The 5592-nt window shown below is 38.8% G+C and overlaps 1 long non-coding RNA gene across 1 annotated transcript; it reads right to left on the reverse strand.

Annotated features, from left to right (window-relative positions):
• Nucleotides 1-430: 430 nt before the first annotated feature.
• Nucleotides 431-2161, reverse strand: LOC115577974 (uncharacterized). The gene is made up of 3 exons (XR_003983322.1): nucleotides 2110-2161; nucleotides 1603-1708; nucleotides 431-619 (listed from the first exon to the last, which is right to left on the reverse strand). It is a non-coding gene; the product is annotated as an uncharacterized LOC115577974 (long non-coding RNA).
• Nucleotides 2162-5592: the final 3431 nt, after the last annotated feature.

A 5592-nucleotide genomic window follows, 5' to 3' on the forward strand; every position in this document is an offset into this window, starting at 1 on the left:
AGCAATAGTTGAGACTTTTGACTTTTACTGCTCAAACCTTGCTCTTTTCTAGCACCGGGGAGATAAAACTGAGATTTCTCATTTGTTTCTCCTAAAATTCCTTAGGAGCAATAGGTGAGACCTGACAGCTAGCAACAGGAGCCTTGCTTGAGACATGACAGAGCTTCATTTGAGCCCTCCTTTGGAGACAGAAATGAGCAATACTGGAGCTATTCTGGAGCATATTTATCGACACTTTTCAAAACGTTGAAAAAGGCCTTTATTCAAATCACCATCTTTAGTATACAACACAGCAGCACTTTATAAAGCACAGTTTGCACAGAATCATGATAACATTCATCTCTTCAGAAAAAAATGCAGAATGCCTTAAACAACCTGTAACAACTGACTATTTCAGCTGGTAGTGTAAAGACAGTTTATTAATGTCTCTTCTCAGGGAAACTTATTAAAAGAAGTGTCTAACAGTGTTCCACACCGCTGCACAACAATGCAGAGCATTTCATTACTTTAGTCTTTCAGCAGTATTTGTGTATGAGGACTTAATTTGACCATGATCACCTCACCAAATGCCTTCTCAACCGATGTCCATCCATCCCATGTGCCATAGTGCATGATGTACCTGCAAGAATGACAGAAAGCCCAGATTACAAATAAATTCCCTTAACATAACATAATAGCAAACTAGCAAATACAAACTAAATACTGCATTATGGGGAGGAAAGTCCATGACCACTCTTTGCCTTGCACTTATCCAATCTTCATGTGGTATTTTATAAGGTTTATATTCATACATTCTTTAAGGTACGTTGTTTTCTTTTTATGCAAGTGCGCTGGATTCAGAAATGAATAACAAAATAACATTTCTTTTTGTAATTTTCAAATTTTGGACTCCTTACTGAATATGAAAAGAATGAATAAAACACAGATTGATAGGAGCATGGCAGATCTGCCACCTGCTGACCCAGATCTGAATAGTTGTGTGTATGGGTGAATAAGTAATGATACAGCATTTTAAAACAAAACATGATATAGTCCTGTGGGGTGAATACACACATGAAAAATAAACATACAACAAAATAAGCAATGTACTTACTTGGACCCAGATTAGACCTAGATATGTCTGTTGGTCAAGTTGTCATCATATCATTTCTCTGTTTAATGTACCACAATTAAAATAGCTTGGTTGCTTTCCACATTAGTTGCATTTGTGTTTGTATTGAGTAGAGGTATATGTTGCTCAGGTGAATTACATGGGGAAAGAAGTAGGTGGTGAAGGGATGATGAAATCCATGAAGGTTGGGCCTAAATATCTATGTTTTTAAACCCACCCAACTTGAATCTCTCCACAGTGGCAAGCTAGAAAGCTAGCTGCTGATGGCTCTAAGTCAGAGCACTGGCAGCCAAGATAGGTCAAACGACTGCAACCCTGTTGCTAGACAGGAATTATCATTCAAAAGGTAGAGGAGACATAATTTTCTAAACCACAAAATAAAACACAAGGAAAAGCGAGGTTGACACTGACAGCACTACCGACCCACCACCACCCCAAAACAGTCAAACTAGGAGAAACACTGGTTTTAAAAATGTAAAACTGTGCATTACCATTTTGGTCATCCTTGGGTGAGCCAGGGTCTGGCTGATATCATCTTCAGTGGGTAGCGCAGTCTTTTGGCCATCTCTTTTTTTTGTTCCTGCTGAACATTTCTTTCTGTGAAATACATCAAAGTACAAAACTTTTTTTTTTTTTTTAAATGTGGCTCTTAGTAAACTTTAACTTTACATTATATTTATTAAGTTCTTGCAGCAAATCCTACATTAATATCATGTAGTGCACAGAAACCTTACTACTGAGACTGCCCTACAGGTCTTTATTTCAAGGTTGTTAATAGGCTTACTAAAATTATTTCTTACTATAAACGTACGTATAAAGTACTGAGAGCTCAGATCCCCATAGATCAATAATATGATGTTATTTAGATCAACAATAGTCGCAGCTTTCTGTTCATACCTATTTTTTGCAACACACAAACTATTTAAGGTACACAGTATGCAAAGATAATCAAATGCCTCATTTAAGAAATGGTGAAAAGAGCGATTGGACTGTGTTACCTCATCTATTCAGCTCAACCTCAGCAGACTGAAGAGACAACTCAACGACTTTCCTTGGGTTCACAGCACAGCAGATTATTTAGCAGCACAGCACATCTGTTGAATAATTAAAAAGAACACAACAACGTTACTGGTGGTGATCTGCTGTACAGCTCCTTGCCCTACACATTAAAAATTAATACAATAAACAACTGTAACAGTCGCCATATTACATGATTTACAATTTACAACTGAAACAGTACTGCTCGGGGCTCAACGGTTGTCATGACTAATGGACTCAGCTAGCTAGCTAGCAAGCTAGCACAGTTTCACTCAAAGAAAGAAAAGACAGAAATAATAAACAATAAAATGGTGACACAGTGATAGTAAAAAAAATGTGACAGGACAACTCAAATAACATAACATGAACATAAACCTATATAAAGGCAGTTTCATAGATGAATATCTGATTAAATCACGGAGCTGTCACAGTACATACCAACCCTGAGGTCATCAATGACAACAGGGTGAAATTGATGATGTTGCTGTAATTAATTATAACTAATGAATGAATGTGTTACTTTTATTTCTGTCATTTTCCTTGGTAAAAATATGTATTTTGCTTTCTTCTTGCGTCTTGAGGAGTGACGTCTCGTACGCGAGAAATCACGTTTTCAGCACGAGGACACTCACTCACGTGTAACACCACGCAGCGACACAAGCATCTTGGAAGGAGGAGAGAGATGCACGTTTTCTAGCTGGAAATACAGTCATTATTTTGAGTTATTAAAAAACACACACACACACACACAAATGCTTGATCAAGGGCCCGGCCCGGCCCGAGGACAGTGATGGGAAATATCGGCAGGGTCGGGCTCATGCTCGGGCTTGGGCAGAGAATCTAAACTCTAATATGTCTATGACGGTAGCACCGAGGAACTTGTCCGGACGTGTTCGTCACTTCCCACCTGCGTCACTAGTCAAAGCAGGGTGTCAACAGACACCCAGTGTTGCCAGATTGGGCGGTTTTCCGCCCAATTAGGCTACTTTTGTTGACGCCAGGCGGGAAAAAATACATTGGGCGGGTGAATAAAATTTGGGCTACTTTTGTCCACATTTGGCGAGTTTTTAATATTGTGAAAACAGCACTCTGAACTGCGGGAGCCCATCAGGAGCACCGGAGGAGCAAGTTAAATAGAACAGAAAAGTGCCAACCCCCGCCCCCCCCGCTAACAGCGAGAAGCGGCTTCCCGCCCCCCCACCACACACACACACACACACACACACACACACACACACACACACACACACACACACACACACACACAAGGGTGTCTGGCAACTTCGTGATTTGGGCTGGTTTTTAGTGGATTGGGTGGGTTCTAAGATCTGATTGGGCTGGAAACTGTCAATCCGATCTGGCAACACTGCAGACACCCTGGACGCGACTCAGGGGAGCGAGGCGAGCACACCGTTGCTAGGGCATTTGAACGGCAAGTTTATTTATAAAAAGAACGAAGACGGGACTATCAACAAGAACTCGGTGATTTGTAGCTTTTGTAAAAAAGAATTCTCTATCACCGAAGCTGCTCCAGCTTGACTTGACTTATCATTTAAACGCTAAACACATCGGGATTAAGAGTCTGCTTAAGTGCCTATTTGAGATTCAGCCTTAATTTATTTCTGAAATTTATATATATAAGTGTATTTGTATTGCATTTTTGAATAATGCACCTGGCCTAATTGGTTTGCTGGGATGTGCTTGACCATTTTCTTTAAATTTCATTTTTGAAACGCACTTCACGAATAAACATGTGGATTTCAAATCTTCTCTTCTTAGTGTATTCAATTGATTAGTCATGCAATACAATTTTGTAATGTCCTAGAATTCGAATTCTTTATTTGGGTACCTTTAGCAGATATGAGATTAAAATGTGATTAATTAGATTAATTAATTACAAATCCTGTAATTAATTAGATTAATTTTTTTAATCGCCTGACAGCCCTAGTTCTTTTCTTTCCAATTTTTATTGCACACTCATTTTCTGAGCATTTCCATTTAATTACATCATAAACTTTGCCTCTAATACATTTCTGAGTAACTGATAGAAACGACTATTGTGCCATCAAAAGCTTTCCTGAAATCAACAAAGCAAGCATATCATTTCCCTTTATTTTTTTCAGTACATGTTTTTGGATTAGAGTATGGAGAGTAAATATGTGATCTATTGTTTGATGTTTGGGTATAAAGCCAATTTGTGATTTACTTAATACATTACTATCAGTGAGGTAGGACAGTATTCTTGAATTTATTATGCTACAAAATAGTTTCCCTAAATCAGAATTCATACAAATGCCTCTATAATTATTAGGATTTAGATTGTTTCCACTTTTAAAGATCTCTCTCTCTCTCTCCGCAGTGGACAGAGAAGTGGCTTGAGGCTCAACACACTCCCAACACCATATTAACGTACGAAATTCAGATGATGGAGAAATACCCAACATATCTACATCTATGATTCTGATGAAGGAAATGAAAGAACACTCTTCAGAGAGCAGGTTCAAACACTCGAGTTCACAATGTAACTGCAGTCTCATCAATGATATTTGGTCGGACCGAACCTGTTTGGTCACCATATTATCAGCCCTGTCAATCATTTGAGGGGAAACATCAGTGATTAGACTTCAGAACAACTGTCACAAAGCAAGATCCAGTGATGTAATGACCCTTCTGTCTTTGATAGGTTCTTTGTTACACTGCAGGCCGGAGAAAGACAAGAACCAAAACCTCCAACAGCAGCTCAACTCTTCCAACACTAACCAGAAGAAACAACTCACACAGTGGAATCAAACTTTCTGCCCTTCCCTGTTTGTGTAACACCTTGTAAGACACTGTTCCACCCACATTCCTTAAGAAGGCTCACCTTGATGTTATTTATGTGACATCATGCCACATCGTGAGTTGTATTAAGATAAATATGAGCTGTCATGTCACTGTTATGTTCATCTGACAGAGACAATAAAATACAGCAGAAGACTATGTTGGAGCGTTATGCATCATATTAATTATATTAGAGAGTAAGGTATAATTTATTCTAGATTGCCTCGGGAGCACCACCCTTGAAGAAGGGAAAGAATAACTAATTTCAATAATTCAGTCTCATAAAAGGTACTAATATGAGTTTGGAACTCAAGAATTACAAGCAAAACTACCATCAGAGCCAGTAGAGGTTCAAGGATCTCGGAGCCCTTAACAGAGTAGAGGTTGTCAACATGCACTTTTGTACTGAACTAAAGATGTATTTTAAGCAGGTGTGTGTGTCTGGAGGAACCAAACAAAATGGTGGTTTGGGACTGAAAGGACTCATCATCCACTGTTTCTTTATTTTTCTGTATAATGTCGCTGAACGTTGGTCAACTACAACAAAACATGATTTTTGCCTGTCTTGTCTCAGCTACAAATCCATATGGTATTCTTATGTCATGCCATTAAATTGACAGAGA

This window comes from Sparus aurata, unplaced genomic scaffold (genome assembly GCF_900880675.1).
Source record: "Sparus aurata unplaced genomic scaffold, fSpaAur1.1, whole genome shotgun sequence".
Lineage (NCBI taxonomy): Eukaryota > Metazoa > Chordata > Actinopteri > Spariformes > Sparidae > Sparus > Sparus aurata.